The sequence below is a fragment of the Cervus elaphus genome, chromosome 8 (assembly GCF_910594005.1).
Source record: "Cervus elaphus chromosome 8, mCerEla1.1, whole genome shotgun sequence".
Taxonomy (NCBI): Eukaryota; Metazoa; Chordata; class Mammalia; order Artiodactyla; family Cervidae; genus Cervus; species Cervus elaphus.
In genome coordinates this window covers 22,977,213-23,002,325 of record NC_057822.1, presented here as the reverse complement: position 1 = coordinate 23,002,325, position 25,113 = coordinate 22,977,213, and the positions used below count along the sequence as shown (strand labels likewise).

Genomic DNA, 25,113 nt, shown 5'->3' with positions numbered 1-25,113 from the left:
ATGAAGAAGCCAGGCCTTCGGTAATCACCTGAATTCACCTCATGTAATAATACTGATTCGGGGCCTCCCTGGTGGCTAAGAGGTAAAGAATCCACCCTATAATGCAGGAGACATGAGTTAGATCCCTGGATGGGGAAGATCCCTTGGAGGAAGAAATGGCAATCAACCCTAGTGTTCTCACCTGGGAAATCCCATGGACAGAGGAGCGTGGCAGGCTACAAAGAGTATGGTCGCAAAGAGTCAGATACGATTTAGTGACTAAACCACAACCAACATCGATTACAGAAGCCACCACGTTGCAAGCACTGACAGGTTCATTCAGATTTTTCCATTAGATGTTATGGAAAAATCCAAACGAACCTTTTGACCAACCAATATTTAGGGAGTCATTTCTTTTTTAAAAAAACAAACAAGAAAAAAAACATTCTCGAGCAGGGCTTCACAGCTTTGGCACTACTGACGTTCCAAGTTGGATAGCTCTGTGTTGCAGGGGATGCTCTGTGTATCGTAGGGTGTTGAGTTGTCTCCCTGGCCTCTCCTATCAGATGCCTGTGGCACCACACACGTGGCTGACAACCAAACCTCTGCAGACACTGGCAAACATTCCTGGGAGAGAGGGGCCTCACCCTTGGCTGAGAGCTGTTGATCCTGAGAAAAGTTATATACTGGTGGTTGAGACTTCAATTCTGCCCACAGAATGCCTAACTGACCCATGCTTTGATTGAATTGCAGGAGCAAGAATGCATTTTTTCTAATATCTAAATATGTTTTTTGCATTTTTTATTTTGGCTCCTGGGTCGGGAAGATCTACTGGAGAAGAGATAGGCTACCCACTCCAGTATTCTTCGCCTTCCCTTGTGGCTCAGCTGGTAAAGAATCCGCCTGCAATGCGGGAGACCTGGGTTTGATCCCTGGGTTGGGAAGATCCCGTAGAGAAGGGAATGGCTACCCACTCCAGTACTCTGGCCTGGAGAATTCCACTGAACTGTACATTCATGGAGTCGCAAAGGGTCGGACACGACTTTTACTTTGCACTTTCATAGCCCATTAACAGTGTTGTGATAGTTTCAGATGAACAGTGAAGGGATTTAGCTACACGTAAACAGGTATCCAAAGGATGCATTTTGAGGGGGCTTGCCACGTGGCATAGGAGATCTCAGTTCCCTGACCAGGGATAGAACCCACACATCCCTGCAGCAGAAGTGCACAGTTCTAACAACTGGTCTGTTTCAGGGAAGTTCAAGAATGAATTTTAATACAGTGTTTCCTAACCGGCACTTACATGTTTTCAGTTCAGTGCAAATATGCATTTCAAGCCTCTAGTAACATTTATGAACAACTCTTGAGGGGCTGGTGGGTCTATCCTGAGAGACTCAAGCTAGCTTCGCTAGGTGACGGGCTGAAGTGAAACAGGAAGCAAAGTGTGGCAGAGGTGGAGGGACGGAACACGTAGTCCAAGAAGAACTGGGGGAAGGATGAGGCTTCTCATGTTTGATCTAACCTTCCATCTGTGTCTGGTGCATGAAAACAGAAGTGCACGACAAGAGGGCACCTTAATGCTTTGGCTCCTTGCTGAGTGCCCTCCTGCAGGCAGCCTTAAGTGCTCTTTCTTTCCACGCTGTGGCAGAGCCCAGGAATGAAATGGGAAGGATGGAATCTCAACATTGCTCTCACCCTGTCGACCACATGCCCCTCAGACTAACATAAGGCTATTGAGCTTGGAGGAATTCAAAATGACTTCCTACTTTTACCTGCCACACTGCAATAATATTTTCAATTATTGGTTAAACTGCAAGTACCCCCACGAGTCATTTAAATAAATCTCACATGTATGAAATAGCCAATTGTGTTCTCAGAGCAATTCCCAGCTGTAAAAATAGACCCACACTGAATGTACTTTTTTCTGCAGCTAATTGAAAATACTGCACGTAGAATGCATGAGCGAAAGCCCCCAGGAGGAATTTCAATTTGCGTTCCCTGTTTTAGAATGTACAATCAAACGCTGTCTTAAAGTGCTCTGCACATTTGAGTCAATACTGCTTGCCTGAAGCCCCAACGCTCCTACATTTTCACACCAGGAATTGATGACCTGAGGTTTTTAATGCTCCAAGTGGCTTTTTAAACAATGGCTTTAAGAGGGCTGTGTTTTCCAAGAATACAAACACTCCTGGACTTGATGGATTCAGACCTCTGCAGCCCAGAGAGGCTTCCCAGGTGGTGCTGGTGGTAAAGTACCCACCTGCCAATGCAGGAGACACAAGAGATGCTGGTTTGATCCCTGGGTCGGGAAGATCCCCTGCAAGACAGCATGGCAACCCACTCCAGTATTTCTGCCTGCAGAATCCCGTGGACAGAGGAGCCCGCCAGGCTACAGCCCACAGGGTCACAAACAGTCAGACATGAGTTAAATGATTTAGCACACACAAGGCCCAGAGAAAATCCCCCAGGAGGCAGCAATGAGTATTTAAACAAAATCCCAAAGGAATATTTAGGAAGATGACCACTCTATATTTACACCATCTTCCCTGGTGGCTCAATCTGTAAAGAAACCGCCTACAATGCAGGATATCTAAATTCAATCCCTGGTTCGGGGAGATCCCCTGGAAAAGGGAATGGCAACACATTCCAGTATTCTTGCCTAGAGAATCCCAGGGACAGAGGATCCTGGTGGGCTTCAGCCCATGGGGTCACAAAGAGTCGGACACAACTGAGCAACTGACACACCACTCTATATTTATATGTTGTCTGTCGCGACACCCTGGCAAGAACCATCCAACCAGCAAAGTTATGCAACGCTTAGAAACCATCTGAAGTGACGGGAAGTATAATTTCAAATTTGGGTTCAATCATCCAACACTGAGGTTCTTCCTTTAGTCTGACTCTGTTTTTCTCGCTGAGGTCCCTGCTGGTGCTTTCTGAAGGAATAGGGCGAGGGACGGTGGAGCAGGGGAGGGGAGGTGTTCTAACTTGGTGTCCACTTGGATATGGTGGTGGGGTAAGACTATTGAGCCCTAGGCCTGCCTGTGTGGGATAAATCCCATCCCTGCTCTGTGACTCCACTCTCCCATCAAATCAGTGATACCTGCCCCTGCCCCCATCCTGCAGAATCCACATACAAGACACCATCCTGAGAGGTGACCTGGCCACTCTTTGGTCCCACAGAACTCTTCCTCATGGGACAGGCCTTTACACAAAGCTGAGGGAGAACAGGGATTTCTGGAATTAAAAATCAATGACTTACAACACTGTTAGTTTTCAGTTTCAGGTGTATAGAACTGTAAATCAATTACACTCCAATAAAATTTTAAAAAAGAATCAGCACCAGATATACGGAAAAAAAAAATCACTGACTTAATGAAAGTTCTCCTCACCCATCTCTAACCTCTGCTATAAGATACTGCAGTGAGAGATCATTAGGGATGGAGGAGGCTGAGTTTCTTTTTGTCATGAAGTCACAGTTTTCTCTTGGGCTCCAAACTCACTGTGGATGGTGACCACAGCCATGATATTAAAAGATGCTTGCTCCTTGGAAGAAAAGCTATGGAAAAGCTGCTGCTACTGCTGCTAAGTCGCTTCAGTCGTGTCTGACCCTGTGCGACCCCAGAGACGGCAGCCCACCAGGCTCCCCTGTCCCTGGGATTCTCCAGGCAAGAATACTGGAGTGGGTTTCCATTTCCTTCTCCAATGCATGAAAGTGAAAAGTGAAAGTGAAGGCGCTCAGTGGTATCTGACTCTTAGTGACCCCATGGACTGCAGCCCACCAGGCTCCTCTGTCCATGGGATTTTCCAGGCAAGAGTACTGGAGTGGGTTGCCACTGCCTTCTCCAATGGCAAAGCTAGACAGCGTATTAGAAAGCAGAGACATAACTTTGCCATATAGGTCCATATAGTCAAAGCTATGGTTTTTCCAGCAGCCATGTAGAGATGTGAGAGTTGGACCATAAAGAGGGCTGAGCGCCAAAGAATTCATGCTTTCAAACTGTGGTGTTGGAGAAGACTCCTGAGAGTCCCTTGGACAGCAGGGAGATCAAACTAATCAATCTTAAAGGAAATCAACCCTGAATACTCACTGGAAGGACTGAGGCTGAAGCTGAAGCTCCATTCCTTTGACCACCTGATGTGAAGAACTACTCTTTAGAAAAGGCCCTGATGCTGAGGGAAAGATTGAAGGCAGGAGGAGAAGGGGATGACAGAGGATGAGATGGTTGGATGGCATCACCGACTCAATGGACACAAGTTTGAGCGAATTCATGGAGATGGTGAAAGACACGGAAGCCTGGCGTGCTGCAGTCCATGGGTCTCAGATTCAGATGTGACTGAGCGACTGAACAACAAAGAATGTCTCTCCAGCTTCTCAGGACCAGTTATGTTCACCAACAGGGCAGCCAGCGAGTCACTGCGCACAGGAGAGGGGAGAGCTAATTTATGAAGCTCTTCCTGTGCGCACAGCCCAGTGGATGCATCATCCTACTGAATCTCACATCAGCCTTTTGGGTTTGAGCTGAAGTAACAAGAGATGCAGAGAGGCTGAGTCATCTGCCTCACATCACACAGCGAGAAAGAGGCCAGAGACGACGTGGACATGCCCACCACCACGTGACAGACATTGCCAGAGGCTTCTCCGGGAGAGAGGGCAGAGGTGGTCCCGTCACTTGCCTCCCCCTGTCCACTCCCTCTGGGTCCTCTTTCACCCCCGAGTCAGAGCTCAGGGTTGGCGCTGATCCCTGCCCCCAGCTTCGCCTCGCCTTCTGCTCCTGGATGCTGAGCAGTGTTCTAAGCACATCTGCCAACCCTCCGCCACGCTGCTGCAAGAGGCGCCCCTTCTTCCAGCATGAAAGTCTCTGTTTTTTTTTACGTTCTAAGTACCATCTGTGCTTGAATACATGGTGTCTCCCAAACAGGACAGTTCCCTCGTCCAGCAAGAGAATCCCAACACCTCCACCCCAGCGCCCCCGTCCCGCAAGTTCTGGTCAACATGGCTAAGTATGTGAAATCACATATATTATGATCTAGAAATAGAACCTTTCCATTTCCACCTTCCGTGAAGCAATTTAATTCAGAGTTTTCCCCAGACATCTTCTCCATGCCTGTCATCGCTTTTTGAGTCTAACCATTTCCCTCAGCACATTATCTACTTTCCTTCCGAGCTGCCTGTGATACTGTACTTTTCAAATCTGTGTGTGACACTTTATGAAAAAAGTCTATCCTAAGCCATAAGAAGCCCCCCCACAGATCATCAGAAGAGTGGCCCTCACAGGCAAAACTATATCCGCGATCCCCACAGCATATTACTGGCTGTGTCACATTTTAAAGTGACCCTTTGTGGCTTAGATAAAATTTGACCTGACAGAGTAGCTAACCTTCTCAGCAAACCCATTTCCTCTTCTACTGAAGGCAGAGTGATAGCTTGTGCTGTAGGTGGGAGTGACTATAAGACTGAAATGCAGTCAATGAAATGGGAGTAGAAATGTTGCCCACAGGCCTGGCCCATCCAGACCTGCCATATGCAATCTGCCGTGACCTTTCTGGTTCCACCAGCTTGATGCCAATCAGCATCATGCCCTCGGAACCGACCTGTTAAACGAAATGGAACCACGTGATGGAAAGAGGCTGTGTCGCTGAATCACCAGGTTGGAAAACAACACACCAATCTGGGGCTTTATGCAAGCGGAGAATAACGTTCCATCACGTCTGAGCCATGGCACATGTTTGGGTTTATTTGTTACAGCAACTAACATGACCATAACTAACACGACACATTCAACATTTGGTGATTGTGAAACCATGACCTCAGGAATAATGACTAAGCCTGTATTCAATTTCTCTGCCTTTTTAAAAAAATGCCTTTTCATCATGCAATCTCTCTAAGCGCTCATACTAAGTATTGATAAAGGTGATTTCAGGCTTATGTCCTTTCTGCCTGTGTTCTCATGAGTCTCATCCATCCGGGGCTTTTGCTAAGCTCTGACCAATAAACATATCAAGATCTTTGCAAAATGGAAGATTCTGTAAGGACCGTAATATAGAGCAAACCTCTCTTTGTCTGAGGGACAACTTCAGAAAAATTTTCACTTCACATTCACAGAGTTTTTGAACTAGGACATTCTTTTTCACAGACAAAATTCCCCCATTTTAGTGCCTTTGGGGGCTTCCCAGATGATATTGGTGGTAAAGAACCCAGCTGTCAATGTAGGAGATGTAAGAGACATGGGTTTAATCCCTGGATTGGGACGATCCCCTGGAAGATGGCAAGGCAACCCACTCCAGTATTCTTGCCTGGAGAATCCCATGGACAGAGGAGCCTGGAGGGCCACAGTCCACAGGGTTGCAAAGAGTCAGATACAACTGAAGTGACTGACTTAGCATGCATGCAATGCTTTTTAGTGACTCATTAAGGCATCCCCAAGGTACCAGTTTGGCATACCTGACCCAGAAAAGAGCAGGCCTTGCTGCAATTCGGGACACTTCAGTGTCTTGAAGTCTAGAGTATTTACTGAAAGTGAAAGTTACATGCAAGTAACGTTTTACACTTTCCAAAGTCATATGTTAAAACTGTCATATTTTTTATGAGATCTGATCTCTCTGCCATGGAGAAGTTATTTCCATGTATTTAGCCATAGATAGCCCATGAGAGACTAAATGACCAACTTTTATTATGGATACAAATCAGTAAATAGCAATTCTACACAATTTAAGGCAAAATGGATTCTGTGGAGAGTAACCTGAAAGAAGAAGAAAGGGCCACATTACCCAAGAGGGCCGTCTGCACGTTTGTGCTTGTCAGCCACAAGCCAACACGTCACACTGGGCACACTCTTACCTCTACATATACAGACACACGCATACGAACACACATGCATTGTAGCGACTGACATTTAAGCAACTCCTCTGAGTAAAAGGCTTTAGCATCAGCATGGCTGAGCCTTCCAAGCTCCTGAAAAGTGGGTATCACAGCGCTCAATTCAAGGGGAAGGAAACTGAGACCTGGACACAGTCCATTTCTTGCCCAGCTTCCTGACCCTCAGGGAGCCTCCAAGTTCCTCATTCACAGAACATCCTAGGGCTGCTCAGGTGACCTAACTTGTAATATTTTCTATTTCCCTGTCTGTAAAACAGGAACAGTTTAATCTCTCTCTGCAATGAAGCTGCATCCTTATCATCTCCATTCTTTAGCTTTGGAACTGGAGCTCAGGACTGATGGCGGGGAGTGGGGGTGGAGGACGCAGAGAATGTTTTGCAGACATAAAATTACTAAGCATAGAACAAGACACTTAATCCAGGTTCATTTGACTTTCCAAGTCACCCTCATCCAGCCATGGTCTGTGGGTTCGACCACCATTGTTTAGCCTTGGTTGTTCCCTGAAAACACTGTTTCAGAATCAAAAATCTCTACTGAGACACCCAGATCTGGAGTGAACATCCCATGGGCAGGAATCTCAGAAGGGTGCTTCACACACTTGAACCTCAGTGTTCTCATCTGTGAAGTACGACTAATTTCCACCTTACTTAATTTCCATCTGTTTAGATTCAACAAGATCGTGTATAAAAGGTGTCCCATAGCACTTGACACCCTGATGACCCACTGATCTTTCACTTCATTCCCCGTTTCAAGCATCTTCTGGGCTCCTCTGTGTCAGGTACTGTGGAAGGAGACCAGAGGAATAAAAGAGACTACAAAATCCTGAAGATTTCCTAGTGGGGCGGAGAAGACACACACAAATAAGTAGAACACATGATAGAGAGTATCAGAAAAGCACATTTTTGCCAATGTGTATATAAAAAATATACTTATCCTTCTTAAAGAAATTTTAGACTACTAAGTGATATACATGCATGAAACAACTCTGTTTTCAGTAACTGCTGAATCAATTCACATTAGTATGACTAGCACTGGTCATGATTAATGACCTAGCTGCACAAGAAGAGGTTCACTATGAATACTTCGGCATCTCTGGCCAATCTTCTAAGTTGCTACTTTAATTAACATGTCTTTAAGAAATGAATACAGGTTTGGCAAGACACCATATGAGTCTATCACTAAAGTAACTTCAAAGAGAAAACTTTTCTTTTTAGAAAGAAAACTCTATAATTAAGTCATCACCCAGAATCTCCTTGGCATTTCCCAACTCATTGTCCAAGCAACAATTCAGGTTTGGGCATACACTGGGTGCTATAAAAAGTCCCACATGTATATTTGCCAGTAAAATTCTTAAATCATACTAATGGCAGTTGAAAATACATTTCCTATCTAGGAATGTTGGCAATGGTTAATCCAACATTCACAGAACTGTATAATGAAGGCATCAAATCATAATTAGATGACCATGTGCTTAAAATGGCTATTTCTGGATATATGGATATCACTGGATACAATAAAATGACTTTTTCACAGTCAGACAAACAAGAACAAAAGGGGAAGACTTTGGATGCTACATCTGCAGAAACCTAAATATTAAAGATTACTTTTACCTAAGATTACTTTTCCTACTGTGCAATTTATTCATTCTTCATAACTACAATAAGAAAAAAAAACAGCAACCAGTCTGACAAGGCCAGCCTGCAATATGCCCCTAGAAAGACCTAATGGTAATACTGCTGCTTATGTTTCCTCAAAGGTGGACTAAAAGTGAGTTTATTTCATGCACCAGCTATCCTTTGCTCTGTGGCCAATACCAGAGGAGCTGGAAGCCTGTGGAAAAGACAGATGATCAGCTGATCACTGGGAATACTGTTCACGAGAATTTTACAGAAAAGGGGTCTGGAAACTAAGTATGCAAACACAGACAGCAAGTTCCTCATTCACGAGGTCAAAGGCACAATGAAAACACAGGTCCCAGGAGTGAAACGTTCACATGGACTACTGTGACGAATAGAACCCCACCTCCATCTCATGTCCTGGAAGTCAACTCCAATCGAGGCTCTGTGCTCAGCACCTAAAGCATACTCTCCACTGCATCCTCACAACACTTAAGAGGTGATTACCTTCATGCCCAGTTCACAGATGAAGAAACTGAGGCTTGGAGAAGTCTAGTAAATTGGCTACAGCCCCCTGACCTCCAGCTAGTATCCAATATAATCTAGATACAGATGAAAGCCCATTCATCTCTACATGCTCCATACTCTTAATTACTACACTATACAAAGGAGGAAGAGGAGGATGGGGAGAACATATACCACAAGATATGACAAACTCTGAAATAAAGTTAAAGATAAAGAAAACCATAAAAACAAGTTAAATCTCAATGTTTTAACCTAAGTCTACACAGTTGTGGAGTAGACATCCTTTAAAAATATGTCACCTTTGTCCTTTAGTTCAGTTTCATCCAGCTTAAACATATGTTATTCTCTTGGACTCTGCGTATATGCACTCTACCTTTTCAATCCAAAGGTCAGTATTAATTTTAGAGTGTGAGTCCCAGGAAAAAAACAAGTCTCTAAGAAACAACCGGGCCCAGGGGCCCAAAGGCGTGAAAACATTACTTCAAAGCTAACACAAAAGTATTAGCCTCTTTCCGTCTCTGTTTTGATTGTCTTATTGAAGGACATTACACAGCAAGGAAAGAAGATAGTCTCTTGAAAGGAGGCCCGTGGTTTGACACGGGTTTCTTTTTGAGAGGTTATAAATATTGATGAGTCATAAATCTTTGGCGGTTCATAGTGTGAGCTCAGAGCTCACACGTTTACAGACCTGGGTTCAGGCTCTGGCATTGACACATACAGACTGTATGAGTAACCACGGACACCTGGGCGGCTATACACTCTTCTGCACAACTGTCTGAATGGGAATGATGTTAATATCTGTCCTACAAGTAGCCATGAGGCTGGAGGAGAGACGCTGAACCTCTATCAAACCTCTGCATACAAATACTAACCAGCACACTTCTCTGACTACTCCTCCTTCCTCTGACTGCAGGTTTCGACCATGTGACTCAGAACCTAGCCAATCACAGGCTCTCATTCCCCTGACCACAGCCATTGGTCCAGGGAAAGGCACATGACCCAACCTGAGCCAATCAGAGTGCGTCCCTGGGATTTTTTTTCTGACCTAAACAGCCAGGAAGCTCATCTTTCCTCTTTAATCCTGAGGCTGTAGGAAGGTCAGCCTGAAGGTGCCTACAGTCGTGGTTCAGAGACAAGACATGGTGGGAAAGAAAAGAGGTTCAAGGACGTGTCTCTAGTTCCGGCCACCTCCAGGGTCAAAGCACCCTTACCCTGGCTCCGGGTCAGCAACGTAAGCCAGTAGCTCCCCCCAGGCTCTCCGTGTTTTTGAGTCAGTTATTTTGACTACACTTGATCATACTTCTGCACTTGTAACCAAAAGATCAGACAGTAATTAAAGTGCATATAATCTAATCAGTGACCAAATCCTTAATAAAAATAATTTTCTCCTAAGTGGATTCACTGGTTAAAAAAAAAAAGACCAAAAAAAAAATTTTTTTTTTTAGTAGAAAAGGCAAACACCGCCATTATTTATACGGTATTTTCTCAAAAGAAAGAAAAATCTATTTTCATTTTCAGTCACCTTGTTCATTTTCCAGTGGGGTTCATATTCAATGTTAAACTTTCTCACCTGCCCACATTCACTTTCAAAATTTGGCCCATAAAAACTGGGGCCAAAAACAAATAGTTATTTTTTTCTATAGCTGTATTAGTTGGCACTAAATGCAGAGGGTGTGTGGGGGGTGGGGCACGGGGCGGGGACAAAGGACTGATGCTATTTTTATCATGCTCATAGAAATTCCCCAGGTTACTGGACTTCTCTCTGCTGTAAGGTGGGGGAGGTCATTACAAAAACAAAAACAAAACAAAGTATATTCACCAAGGTCTGCAGTCATTGTAAGAAATCCTTTCTGCTTTTTCATAGGATTTATTTATGTTTTACATTAAAATATCTCCATATTATCATTCTCCCAAGAATGAACTGATAAAAATAGTGGCACAGTGGGCTCCAATTTTCCAATTATCTTCTGAGGCAAAGGGCAAAGTCTGAGGTCAGACTGAGGCAGGAGCATGGGGTGTTCCTGGTCTCATCTTGAATTAGGGCATCCACCCCAACCTTTGAAGGAATTCAGGGAGGAAATGGGGATGAAATGTTTGTCCAAATGCATGAATGGAATTACAAATAGAAGACTGCTGAGGCTCAGTGGCCATCCCCATGCACAAAAAAGAGGCACAGAAGGAACGCCAACTTCTCTGGACTGGGCTGACATCCAGACCTGGAAATCTAACAGCAGAATAAAGGGAGAATCATTTACTGTGTAAATTGACTTGGCCTGTTGGGTGAAAGGTAGCATTTCTCAAAAGAGAAATAAAACTGTCCTAGTCTTTCAGTGTTCTTAAACAAATTGTGAACTTAGAGATAAGAAATAACCTAAAGGTGTAGTTTATTGCATCTGACTCCATTCCATACCTAAGGGTGTTTTTTTAAACCCAATATTGATTTTTAGATTAGACATACAATCTACTCATGAGGAAAGATGGTTCTGCAAAGAGAAGGAGGACACATTTATGAATGGAGACAGAGGTTTACAAAGAAGATCCCAGTATACGGGACTCAATGTATCACACATTTTTATAAATGCCTCCAAGTAGGAATACAAACCAAATACATCTTCCTGTTGGGCCTCAATGCTATTTCTGAGCCCTAAAGAGCCAAACTGAATGATTTATTTGGTTTAAAAGAAAAAATGAAAGAGAAGAATTTCATGCAGATAAACATATAACTGCATTTCAGAGAAAATTTCATCTAGGCCTGATATTTATGAGAAAGCTGGGTCAGAAAGGAAAATAAGCCAAGAAGTTAAACTGTTTTGTTTTTTTTTTAATAAAACATTTGAGATCACTATTTCAACACACCTATTGTATAGGTAAGGAAATTAAGATCCAAATGGTCAACTATATAAATCTTTTATGGCACAGTGCATACCCTCTCCCAACCCAGGCCTCCTTCCACTAAACTTAGCTTAAGACATTAGCCAAAAAACTGCCCTGGCAAAAACTGAAAAAAAAAAAAAAATCATAACAACAAAAAATGGGTCAGAAAGAAGGCATGCTATCACCATCATTGAAAAGGTTAGTGGAAATAAGCTAGAAGGTCTTCTACCTTGTGGGCTTCCCTGGTAGCTCAGTGGTAGAAAATCCGTCTGCTAATGCAGAGGACATGGGTTCAATCCCTGGTCTGGGAAGATCCCCTGGAGAAGCAAATGGCAACTCACTATAATATTCTTGCCTGGAGAAACCCATGGACAGAGGAGCCTGGTGGGCTATGGTCCACGGGATCGCAAAGAGCCGGACACTACTCAGAAACTGAACAACAACAATTCTACCTTCTACAAATTGTGAAATACGAAGTATAGCCAGTGGACTTCAAGGAAGACAGAACGAAGCCAAAAAGGGTTCAAATGAGGATAAATGAAGTGAACACAGACACAGAAGCCCTTCTGTGTTAGACTTCCGCTTTTTTCTCAGTAATGTTCTGTCTTAGAAGACATGGTTGATCAAACATTCTTTTTATGTTAGGATATAGATTGATTAAGTGCAGAAGTACCAGCACCAGGGGTAGAGGTCTAGAGGCAGAGCTCCCCTTTAAGCCCAGAAGACAAGCACTGGTTCATAAAATGTGCAGAAAACTTATGAAAGATATGAAAATGGTTTAGTTCAACATCCATTAAACGCCTTTGGGTCATGCACCATTGCTGGTGCAAATGTAACCAGAACTGAAGCACAACTTCACACCATTTGGGAATCTGGTGGATAGAGCATGTTGCCATGACACAGTAACCACCATCAGAAAGGCATCCATTGGGTAGTGTACATGTGTGTGCATACCACATGTGCATCAGGGAGGACTGGCGGATACTACTTACTGGTCTTCAGGAAAGACTTTTTGGAACAGGTGACACGAGATGTGAGTCCTGAAAAAGTGGAAGTTGGCCAGACAACGAACGCAGAAGATGGAGAAAGAGAATTCCAGGCAGAGGTCCAGTAGGAGCCAAGATAAGGAGGCAAGGGCAGCATCATGGTGTGGTAAGTCTGTAGGAAGTTCAGTTTTGCAAGAAAATAAAGTTGTGGTGTTGGAAAAGACTCTTGAGAGTCCTTTGGAGAGCAAGGTGATCAATCCAATTGATCCTGAAAGACATCAACTCTGAATATTCATTGCAAGGACTGATACTGAAGCTGAAGCTCCAGTACTTTGGCCACAGATTGAGGGCAGGAGGAGAAGGGGGTGACAGAGGATGAGATGGTTGGATGGCACCACCGACTCAATGGACATGAGTTTGAGCAAGCTCTGGGAGATAGTGAAGGTCAGGGAAGCCTGGTGTGCTGTAGTCCATGGGGTCGCAAAGAGTTGGACACAACTTAGCAACTGAACAACAATGCAGCAGGGAGATGGGAAGGGACTGAAGAAAGCTTGGCCTTTGTCAAGTCATTACAAATGGCCAGCAGCCTGGGGAGGTGCTGGAGAGAAGGGCCCTGTGGCAAGTTGTCTGGCTGAGTGCTGACTTGTGGGATAGGACTGCCCAAAGGGAGCTAAGTGCTCTTGGGAACACAGTGCATGACTCTGGGCACCATGTGAGATGAGCTGAACCATGTTCCAAGGGCTGAGGTCTTCTGGCTTTGGGACATTGAATTCAGCCTGCCCTGTCTCCTCCTGTGGTAATGGGGCAGGAGGAGGGTGGTGAGGTCTGTGGAAATGGTTTATTATCAGCAGAGACTGCATTTCAGTACAGGTGAGCCAATACCAGAATTATGTATCTGCAACCCTCCATAGAGAGGCTCAAAAGTATTTTGAGAAATTCTGGTACAGCAACTTTAAATGTGAACAGAAAGATCACCTCTTCAATCTGAGACACTGACCTTGGGACACAACACAGCTACTCCTTCAGAATAGGGCTTTGTCCCCAAGAGGAAAGCGCTGAGTTTTCTCGGGAGGGACACAAACGGATTCTGACTTGAGGGGCCCACGGTAAGTAGGCCCAGCAGCAACGTGGACAATGGTTTGAAAGGCGTACAAAACTAGTGTGAAAGACCAGGCAGGAGATGGTGCAGTCAGTCACTCAGGACTGCCCGTGGTCATCCCCCAGCCTGTGGTTGCCAGCTCAGAAGACCATGGGCGCTGGGAAGCTGCTGTAAGGGGGGACCATGGGTCCAGGGGGAGTGGAAAGCAAGCAGTCTCCAGCCTACCCGGGCCCTGGGAGCTCCATGCCAGCCACGTGCTGCTACATGGCAACGCAGGCCTCCTGTTCCAGGGCCCCTGGTTTTTAAGAGTAGCTGTAAATCCAAGTGATAACTCAACCTTTCTAAAGGTTAACTCAATTTCTGTAGACATGTGTTCAGGCCAACGATATGTCTGCCAGCTAGAAATGGCGCACTGGCCATCACTGTGCCACTTCTGGACTGCAAAGCAGAACCGGGCCACAGGTTTAAGCTGTGGTTTAAGGGATTTCACAGCACCAGCACTAGGACTCGGTGACTGTCTGGATGTGGGGGGCTGGTGGCTGCTGGAGGAGTCTGGCGACCCTGGGAGGTCCCTGCTTTAGCCCCCTGGTGAATGGTGGCGCCATCACATAAGACAGGGGACAGGTTTTTGCTAAGGATGAAACAGGTATGGGGTGGATGATTAAAAACTAAAATCGCTTTTGGACTTATTGTGGGAGCATGGATCAGCCCACTAGATTGGAGGGAACTAGCTGAAGATACAATCTGGGACTTTGAACTGGTGAAAGTGGAAGCCATGGTAAAATGGTAACTCAAACATTCCTCATAGAGCTCAATATGGGTGAGACCTGAGCCCCAGGAAACCCCAGGAGGTAGTGGAGTTGCCAGGGAGGCAGAAGGCAAACCAGCAGGAGATGGCAACTAGGGAAGAAGAAAAGTATCCAAGAGAAAAAGAGGAAAGATCCATACCCAGTCCTGCAGAAAGGTCTACAGGACATCCTCAGATCCTTCAGGAATTATGGTGTCTCAATGGGGAAAAAATGGAAACAGTGACAGACTTTATTTGCTTGGGCTCCAAAATTCACTGCAGATGGTGACTGCAGCCATGAAATTAAAAGACCCTTGCTCCTTGGAAGAAAAGCTATGACAAACCTAGACAGCATATTGAAAAGCAGAGACATCACTTTGCCGACAAGGGTCCATATAGTCAAAGCTATGATTTTTTCAGTAGTCATGTATGGTTGGACCATAAAGTAGGCTGAGTGCCAAAGAATTGACACGTTTGGGCTGTGGTGTTGGAGAAGACTCTTGAGAGTCCCCTGCACATCAAGGAGATCAAACCAGTCAATCCTAAAGGAAATCAACCCTGAATATTCATTGGAAGGACTGATGCTGAAGCTGAAGTTCTAATACTTTGGCCACCTGATGTGGAAGAGGCCGACTCATTGGAAAAGACCCTGATGCTCGGAAAGATTGAGGGCAGGAAGAGAAGGGGGTGACAGTGACAGAGGATGAGATGATTGGATGGCATCCTCAACTCAATGGACATGAGTCTGAGCAAACTCTGGGAGATGGTAAAGGACAGAGAAGCCTGGCGTGCCGCTGTCCATGGGGTCGCGAAGAGTTGGACACAACTGAGCGACTGAACAATAACTCCTACTGTGGGGAGACTGGCCAGGTTGCAGAGTTGAGAAGAAAGGGGAGCCTGAGGAAGGGTTAACTCACTTAAGAAGACCTGGATACACAGGTGGTCACTTAGATGAGTTGGGGATGCAGGGACAAGGGAGGTTATGATGCTTTTAAAATACTGTTAACGTGCACATCTGTGGCTGATTCATGTCAATGTATGGCAAAACCACCACTATACTGTAAAGTAATTAGCCTCCAATTAAAATAAATAAATTTTTTTTTTTTAAAGAGTTCATAGGGAGTCATGAGGCACTGTCAGATGTGTCTCTGTCTCTCTGATCTTCTCTTAAGTCCCTGCCCATCCCCCGATTTTTCTTCTATTATTCTACCGTATTCCAACTCTATCAGAGCATAGTTATATTTGCTTTCTGTCTGTCTGCTTCCACAAGAAAGACTGTTTCAGAAGAGCACGGACCTGCTATCTTTACCATACATCAGGGCCTAACAAAGTGCCCGGACACAACAGGTGCTTAAGATTTCTTGGATGTGGGTAACTGTGAAAAAGTCTGTGGGAAGGAAATGGGGTGGGACATGCAGAGACATCAATCCAGTGACTCCTGTTTTCCCTGCAGAATGGGTCATTAGTCACCTGCCAAAGGGGTAGGAGGGTGGGGAAGAGATCTCCTATGGTCAAGAAGAGTTGTGATGGGAGGACCAATCTGCAACCCGGAAGGAAGGAGCCTGTGGTGCAGAGACACTGAGATGCTGATTTCAGAAGCTGAGCAACTCTGGGTGAGGGCAAGACCCGGATGTAGAGGACCCAGTAGCCAGAGTGGGTGGAGATCCCTGGAGTTGAGCTGGTCAAAGAAGCAGGCAGGGGAGCATCTTCTACGTGAACTGTGGGACTAGGGGAGGAGAGAAAGCCCACGGGACAAAGTCATCCATGCTGTGGGAGACGGACTGGTTGGCAGAGGACGGCTACAGAGACGGGTAGCTGGGGCCTGACTGGGTCCCCACCTCATTTTCAACTCTGCCACCTCAAACAATCTCTGACTAGTATTTGGTTACTGACGTGTGGAACTGAAAATTACTGTCCTTTAGAGACTGACTCATTTCTGTCCTTTTAAAATTACACTAATAAGTGAAGTTCACGGGAGACGAAATTTTCTGCATAGATTGATTTTTTAAAGAATAAAAAAAAAAGAAAGATGACATCTTGCTGACCTTCTAATTGCCCTGCACTGTACAATATTTTTGAACCACATTTCAAGCAAGAATCAAAACTCAGAGTTGAAAGAAAACTTACATGATTTCAGCTAACACCTTCATTTGCATGCCTGAAGAAAATTTTCGCTGAAATATTGCAAACAGCCCATAATTACTGATTTATATATGCAGACAGCATTGAAGGTATCTTCAATTTCTGAAGTGTGCTTTAGATATACAAATTAGCAACGCTTACATTTTTCCCAGTTATCAGTGTTCAACTTTCGATATAAAATCTCCAAAGTATAAAATTATCACGTAGATTGCTCCTGAACAGTTCAGAGGGGTAATCTGCTTCCTGGCTTGAAAGAGGAAGTCAAATCTTCAAACACCTTTTTATGTTGATGCTAAATATAAGAATATAAATATAAAAATGCTCCCTGAGAAGTAGTCAAAGCAAGACACAGCAGCATTAGAGATTTCTCGAGAGAGACATAGGCGAAGATTATTTTTCGTTCATTAAAACAGTAAAACCTTTGAGAGCATCTTCCATGATACCTGAAGGTGGAGTGCTGTCTTATGTAATAGAAGCCTTTCCTCTGCACTCAGTTTGTAGGCAAATTAAACACCCAGTTCCCCCAGAATTTCTGAGTACTTTCACCTTACCTGTAGGCACTAATCTGTATTGCAAGTCCCATTGCGACAGGCGATTAAAAAAAAAAAAAAAAGCAAAGATCTGCTCCACAGGGTTAAATCGGAGGCAGGAAACCAAAGGCTCTCCCCCAAACCACACGTTACCCCCACTCTGCTCAGGCAGCGGTAACAAGTAGGAGTCCGTAGGAGTCCTCCGTAAGAGGAGGTGCACCAGTAAAGTACGGGGTAGGGGACGCCCGCGAGTACCTGTGTACCCCAAGTTCAGGGTCAGGGGCGCCCGAGAGGACGGACCGGCAGCAGCCACGGCGGCCCCAGAACTCCCGGTCGCGGGCACACCTGGACGCCACCGTAAGCGCGGCCCCTCGGCTCCCCGCCCGGGTCCCACCCCGGCTCCCCGAGGGGCCGGGCGCGCACGCCGCCGTGGCCGAGGCAGCCCGGTCTGACGAGACTGAGAAAGTTCCTCCGCCCGACGCCAGCGCCCCCGGGCCCCGCTCGCCCCGCAGCCTCCCGGCCGGGCGCAAGGTCACGGCGCGCAGCCTGCGGCGCGCGGAGCTCCGGGACCGTCCCCGGCGCGGCGGGCAGCCCCGGCCGCTCCCCTCCCGCCCCTCGGGCGCCCGGGATCGGCCGCGGGCGCGCAGCCCCGTACTCACCGCCCCTCGCTCGGGATCCCCAGGTGGCGGCCGTGGGGCGCGGCGCGGCCGGAGCCGGAGCCGGGTGTTGGCGGGGCGGGGGAAGTCGGGGGAGGAAGAGCGGCGAGGAGTGAGGCGGCGGCGCCTGCACAAGCCGCGCAGCCTGGCAACCCTACAGCGCGAGCCGCCGGCCACGGCGGCGGGGGCTTTATCGGCGGCCCGCGCGGCCCCCGCCCCTTCCTGCCGCCCCCGCCCCCGGCCCGCCCCGCCCCGCCTTCCCGCCGCCTTCTTTGTGTGCCGGCGGCCGCCGCGTCCCCGCGCCCGCACTCCGGGGCGCCCCCGCTCCCGCCGCCGTCCCGCCGAGGCCGCCCCCCGCGGGTTCCCGACCCGGGGCTGCGCCGGAAAGCGCCGGGAGACGCGCCGACCCCGAGGTGCGGCGCCAGCCCGGGCCGTGCTGCACGTGGGTCGCCGGGCTCGGCGGGGGGTGTGGGAGGCGGGGAGGGACCCAAGGACTCGCGGCGCGTCCCTGGGACGCCGGGCGGGTCGTCTGGGCTTGTTCTCCCACCCCCCACCCTCCCCAGCCTGCCCCGGGAGAGACGGGGTGGGACGCCCCGGGAGAGTGCCTACCGTTCCGGGTGATGGGGTGAACGGTGCCAGGTCGCGGCTGGGGAGGGACAGATCGCCCGGTGCCCCAGAGCCGACTTCTCCCGGCCTCGGGGACAGAGGAGCGGCCGCTGGTCGCCCTAGGCAATAGGCAGACGAGGGAATCCAGAAAACTGGATTCCTGCTTGTGGTGACAGCGTAAGGTACCCGCAGAGCCCAGGGCATCCGGCCCTTCCCAACCGGCTACTGTCGCCGATGGGACCTTGTGCGCCGCAGAGGGGCACAGACCCCAGAGGCTGGCGACAAATCACTGCCCCGCTTCCAGCTGTGTTACCCAGATCTCCCGTATTCAGCCCTCCTTTGCGTCAACTTAGGTTCGTGGGTACCCAACTTGAATGACATATAATTTATGTCGCCCTTAAACAGTGCGGAATCCTCATCACCAGGCCCACGGCCCCAACTGTGAGGGGGAAAAAAAATGTAAATCTGAAACACATCCTTGAACTAAGCTTGCACGTACTGATGAGAGCAATTTGGACTCTTGGAAGGATTTTCACAGCCTCTCATAGAGGGAAACTATCTATGGGAGGTTTGGTCCTGAAACAAAAAGGAAACAGTTCACAAAGAGAAAATGCCTTTCACTGCTTTACTCTCGTGTCTAGTATTTATATTCAGTTATATGCAGGATACAGATCCTTTTTCCTTGTTCCCTCTGCCTGAAATGCTTTTTTTTCTCCCCATGGTCTTCCTCATGACTACTTCCTTTTACCTCCGGTTGCAACTCAAATGTCACCCTCTCTAGAAAACCTTTCCTGGTCACTTGAGCTAAAGCCACTTCCTTCTTTCTCCAACCCATTACATTGTTAATAACTCTCATCATGATTTTTTTTTCACCTGTTTCTTGGCTAGTTTTTTCCCCCATCCTTTCTCACTAGAATATATACTCCCAGAAAGCAGGGAAGAGAAACCAGTTGAATATGGTTTCTAAGTCACCTAGTTCTTAGTGCCTGGAGCCAGTACTCCATCAAAGTAGTTGCTCAATAACTATGTTTTGACTAGTGGGTGGGCAATGCCAAGTGACTATTAACAAGGTTAGGTATTGCTCCAGGGACAGCGTTATCGCTTGGTCTCATCTGGCAGGGTGAGCTGGAGCTGGGAACAATGAGATGGAGGTGGAAGAGGCTAGAGGAGAAAGCCCAGAGGTGGAGAAACTGGAATTAATGTCTTCCAGATAGGAGTCATCCAGGGGACCAGAGGAGAAACAAACGAGAACCAAGATGTAGGTGAAGCCAGCTTCTGAAAGCCTGCCTGATCCCCCCATCCATTTCTATCTCCATCACTTTTGAAAACATTTTATTTATTGTTGGCTGCACTGGGTCTTTGTTGTTGTGCCTGGGCTTTCTCCACTTGTGGCGAGTGGGGGCCACGTCCTAGTTTCGATGCACCGGCTTCTCATTGCGGTGGCTTCTCTTGTTGCAGAGCACAGGCTCGAGGGCTCGCGGGCTTCAGTAGTTGCAGCTCGTGGGGTCAGTATTTGTGGCATACTGGCTTAGTTGTTCCCGTGGCATGTGGAATCTTCCTGGACCAGGGATCGAACTGGTGTCCCCTGCGTTGGCAGGTGGATTCTTATCTGCTTACTCCATCACGCTTTTTAAATTGAACACTTTTATTGAGATAATTGTGAGTTCACATTGCAGCTGTAGGAAATATCAGAAAGGTTCCTTGTATGTTTTGTCCTGTTTGCTCCAAGGGTAGCATTTTGTGAAACTACTGTGTAACATCACAATCAGGATATTAACATGGATAGATTGATTCATGTCTCAAACACTTTGGTAACTACTTTCAATTTCAAATTTTCAGTAAAATTACTCTGATTTTTGAAAGAAATGAAAAAATATTATTTTAAAGGGTTTCAGTTTCTTGTTTTAATGGAATCAACATTTTTTTAAGGTGAAAAATGTTTTATTTTCCCAATTAGAACATAGTGAGGGTTCAGATTCTTCATCTGTAAAAGACAGTCCAAAATCTTTGAAACTTGTTTCTGACCATTCACTTCCCCGCTCTACCCAGTACTGTCGAAGGAACGTTTTGAGCAATACTGTACATGACTTGTCAATTCTGAAATCAGACAGGATGCAGTGTTAACTAATATGCTGAACTATGCCTAGCCACTAATGGGCCTTTCTCTCTCCTTGGACATTGGATGAGACTGCCAATGAGTGCCTTCCAGAGGGAAGTGATTCAAGACAAAGACCCATTCTGCCAGTGCGATATGCTGGGAATATCAACTATGCTTGCTACAGAATGTGCATGGAGGCTGCTGGCCAGTCTCCCCAATGCCAGCAGGAGGACACAGGTACAATCTCCCAAGATTTCCATGACACTCAAGTGACCAGGCACGTTGACACCCATCATTAGAGGCTGCCCCAAAAAAGTTGTGTTGTTCCTACCTCACTTGGTGCCCATGAGCAGCAGTTCCTCTGGCGTTTGACCCTCACTGAAATGGATTTTTCATTGGTGTGCATTTTAAATCAGCATTTCCCTCCTGTCTCTACCTCTGTTTTATTTGAAAAATCCAAATCGTTTAACGCTCCTACCCACTTCTTTTTTTACGACTTCACATTCATAGCAGGATTTCATTTTGTCCTTCAATTGTGTGGCTTGCCTTAATCCTCTGATAGAGCTTCAAATTGTTTATTCCTTAAAAAAAAAAAATTTTTTTTTCAAGTGACCTGGAGTTTAGCCAGCTCCAGCCAGTCTCTGAGTTTGGCTTTGTGTCCATAAGCCACAGTTGGGAGAAATGCAAGAAAATGCCCAAACAGAATAAAACAAATGATCTATTTAGTCTCGTTTCCTCTCTTGGAAGAGGTCCAGCTTTGAGTGCTTTGGAAGAAGATGAAAATCACCCCCCCCCCACCCCGCCCCACCTCCACCGTTCTCTCAAACACCCAAACAGTATGACCTTGTATTTAAATAAAAACTACCCTTAGCTCCCAATGGGTGATGGTGTTTTGTCTGGAAGAACTACTGATGTTTCTATAATAAGATAATAATGGTTGCTCCTCTCCTATCTAACCCCTATTTAAAATACATTTCATCACAAGTCGACTTGTTACACAACTTCACAGATGCAAATGCTGTTTCATAAGATGGTTTTAACCAGAGGCAAGGAGATTGGTTACAACAGTTCTCTTAGACAATTAGTTTCTGGGGCTGTTGCATTGGTGTGATTTTTTTTTTTTTTTTTTTTAAGCTTATAATAGGCAATTGTCTTTTTATTTCCCTTTCAAGTTGGCTTTCAGATAAATCCAGTGTCCTCTTGCTGTAACTTCTGAAACAATTCACACTTTCTCATTGTCATCATTACTTTTTCCCAAGAGCTTCAGAGAAAAGACATTGCTAGGTGCTGTGTTGAGGATGACTTGCTACTTATAGTTGAGCAAAGAAAATGGAACACCCGGGGCGCTGAGGGTCATTGTGATGCTCACCCATTAAAACAAGAGCCTAACTCGTCTTCCTTTTATCACTGAACATGGATGCCACGTCTCTTCTTTTATACTCTCTCTGCTCTCTCTTCATACCTGCATCACTGTGTCTCCCTAACCCATCCCTCCACCACCCTTGTCTCTCAAAAGTTACCAGTAACTTCCAATGGCAACCCTGGTGGTTTTCCATCATTCGTTATCACACTTGTTCTCTTGGCACCATTGAACTCTGGTGTTTTGTCCATTTTTGAAATGTCTTTGCCTTTTCTCTCTCTTCCAGTTCCTCAGCCAGCCTTTATCTTTGGCTCATCAAATTGTCCTCCTTCCACATGTGGGTGCCATATACTTGTCTGCCCTCAGCTGTCTCCTCTCCTTCAAATATTCTGTCAGTGGCGGGACCGTTGATTGATTTGTGGCCACCCCCATCTACTCCCTGTCTTTTGATTGCCAAATCTGGTTGCCTTTGGAGAATTACCTCTCCTGCTTTATGCATCACCTTATTGGCAGTGGATTACAAGGTGTCTTTACTTCTAGCCAAGAGATGGCCATATGACCAAACTCAATGGATCCCTTCCCAGGACCCTGAATACTGAAAGGAGTGGGGAAAGTAGTTGGAATTGACTCATCCTAGCTTGCTAAGATTGTTTATCAGTTCTTCCCATCTGGATCTCCAGAACTGCCTTGGTCCCTGACTCTTCTGATTAGAAGTCCTCACTGGACTCTTCTTTAGTTAGATTTGGTTTCTGTTGCTTGTAACCAAGAATTCTTAACAGAGACATTCTAGATGCATGTAACTTTGCTTAGTTCTGGATGATTTCCAAGCCTGTATCTACAGATGGTCTTGACCCCTGTTCAAGTTCCTACTTACATTATCTTCAAATACCTGGCAGATACTTCTAACTCATATCCCACCATCACCTCCCACCTAACATGTCTAAAGCCAATTTATTATCTCCCTGCCAAACCATCTCTTCCTCCTGAACTCCATAAGGCAGCAGTCCCCAACATTTTGGGCAACAGGGAACAGTTTCATGGAATACAATTTTTTTCCACAGATAGGGGATAAGAGGGCTGGTTTCAGAATGATTCGAGCACATTACATTTACTGTGCACTTTATTTCTATTATTATTACATCAGCTCCACCTCAGATCATCAGGCATTGATTGGATCTGAGAGGTTGGGGACCCCTGCAATAAGGGTTTTAAAGGGATGACTACCATCTCAGTCACAGAAATGAGAAAGATGGAAATGAATTCTGACAACACCTCTTCCCTTTATTTATCCTATATCCAGCCATTGCCTGGATGGGATTAATAGCGTCTTCCTGACATCTCTTATTTATCCCTTGCCCTTTTTTTTTCAGATTAGCTCAGACTCCTTTCACTTCATACCTGGACCACTCCAATATATCCTAAACTTTCTGCTTCCAGATTCTATCCACCTCTGCCTGCTTAATTTTTCTGAAGCACTGCTTCAATTATGCCACTTCGTTGCTTAAAATAGTTTCATGCTTATCACTAAGGTCCAAATTCTTTGGCTTGGGCCATCTTTTGTAAAGGTTGGCGTCATAAGTTCTGGAGTTAGAGTGCCTGGGTTCAAATACCAGTCTCATCAAAATATTTTTTTTTTCAAGTAACTTAACTTCTGAGCCTCAAGTAATAGTATAACCTACACCAGAGTTATGTGAGAACCAGCTGGTCCATGAAAAGGGTTTAGCTGAATGTAGATAGTAAGTGCTCAGTAAAAAAAATCATTACACTGAAACCCCGCCACACTCTAACTCTAACCTACTTTGCTAACCTTATCCTCTTATTTTCTCTAATATGTTCATAAAGGCTTTACCAATGAGAATTACTCATCTTAAATTTATATTATAGTTTTCTACTATTGTGCCTTTGTTTGAACCATTCTATCTACCCCAAATACCTTTTCTCTCCACCTGTATCCATTTCTAGCCTTGTATTATGAACTATCCTAATCTTAATGCCTTAAAGTAGCCATTCTGTTAATTCACAATTTTATGGGTTGGCTGGGCAGACTTCAGCTAGGATGGGTCATCTCTGACTCACCCAGTGTTGTTGGACATGCGCAGCTGCAGGTTTCAAAATAGTGCCACTAACATGTATGGACCCTAAACAGGCTTGGCTGGAACTCCATCTTCTCTCTCCTCCACTTTGTTCATCTTTATGGGCCTTTACCCTCCTTCCATATTTCAAACTGAGAGGCTTCTTTCTATGTTGATTTTCCAGCAATACGCAGACTTCTTTACATGATAGCGCAAGACTCTGAGAAGGTGAAACCAGAACTTGCAAGACCTCTTAAGGACTAGTCTTGGATTTAGTACAATGTCACTTCTATTGCAAGGCTTCCCTGGTAGCTGATAAAGAATCTGCCTGCAATGCAGGAGACCCCAATTTGATTCCTGGGTTGGGAAGATCCTCTGGAGAAGGGATAGTCTACCCACTCCAGTATTCTGGCCTTTAGAATTCCATGGACTGTATAGTTCATGGGGTCACAGAGAGTCAGACATGACTGAGCGACTTTCACATACATACACTTCTGTTGCATTCAGTCACTTCTGTGACATTCAAAGTAGAACTATCTCAAAGAAGGAGGAGTAGTAAACTCTGCTTCTTGATGAGAGAGACAATAGTCACCAGGGGCTGCGATAATAATATATCACAGACTTGAACAACAGACATTTATTCTCACACAGAGATCTTAGAAGTCCAAGATCAAGGTACTCTTAGGGTTGGTTTCTGGTGAGACCTATCTTTGTGTCTTACAAATGGCTGCCTTCTCACTGTGTCCTCATGTAGTCTTTTTGTGTGTGTGGACAGAGAGCAAGAGAGAGATCTTTGTTGTTGTTTCCTTTTATAAGGACACCATTCGTATTGGAGAAGAGCCTCACGCTTTTTTTCCTCACAGATATGCAGAAAATACCACTGTAATGGCAGAAAGCAAAGAG

The 25,113-nt window shown here is 45.8% G+C and overlaps 1 protein-coding gene across 3 annotated transcripts in view; it reads right to left on the bottom strand.

Annotated features, from left to right (window-relative positions):
• SERPINE2 (serpin family E member 2) overlaps positions 1 to 18,813 on the bottom strand; it is a 64,282-nt gene extending 45,469 nt beyond the window's left edge. The window contains exon 1 of one of the 3 annotated variants that reach the window (XM_043909871.1): positions 18,684 to 18,813. The gene's annotated coding sequence lies outside the window, so the exon portion shown is untranslated. Of the gene's footprint in view, positions 1 to 17,439; positions 17,462 to 18,077; positions 18,350 to 18,683 lie in introns of those variants that run through there. The other 2 variants (XM_043909872.1, XM_043909870.1) reach the window with 2 other exon arrangements.
• Positions 18,814 to 25,113: the final 6,300 nt, after the last annotated feature.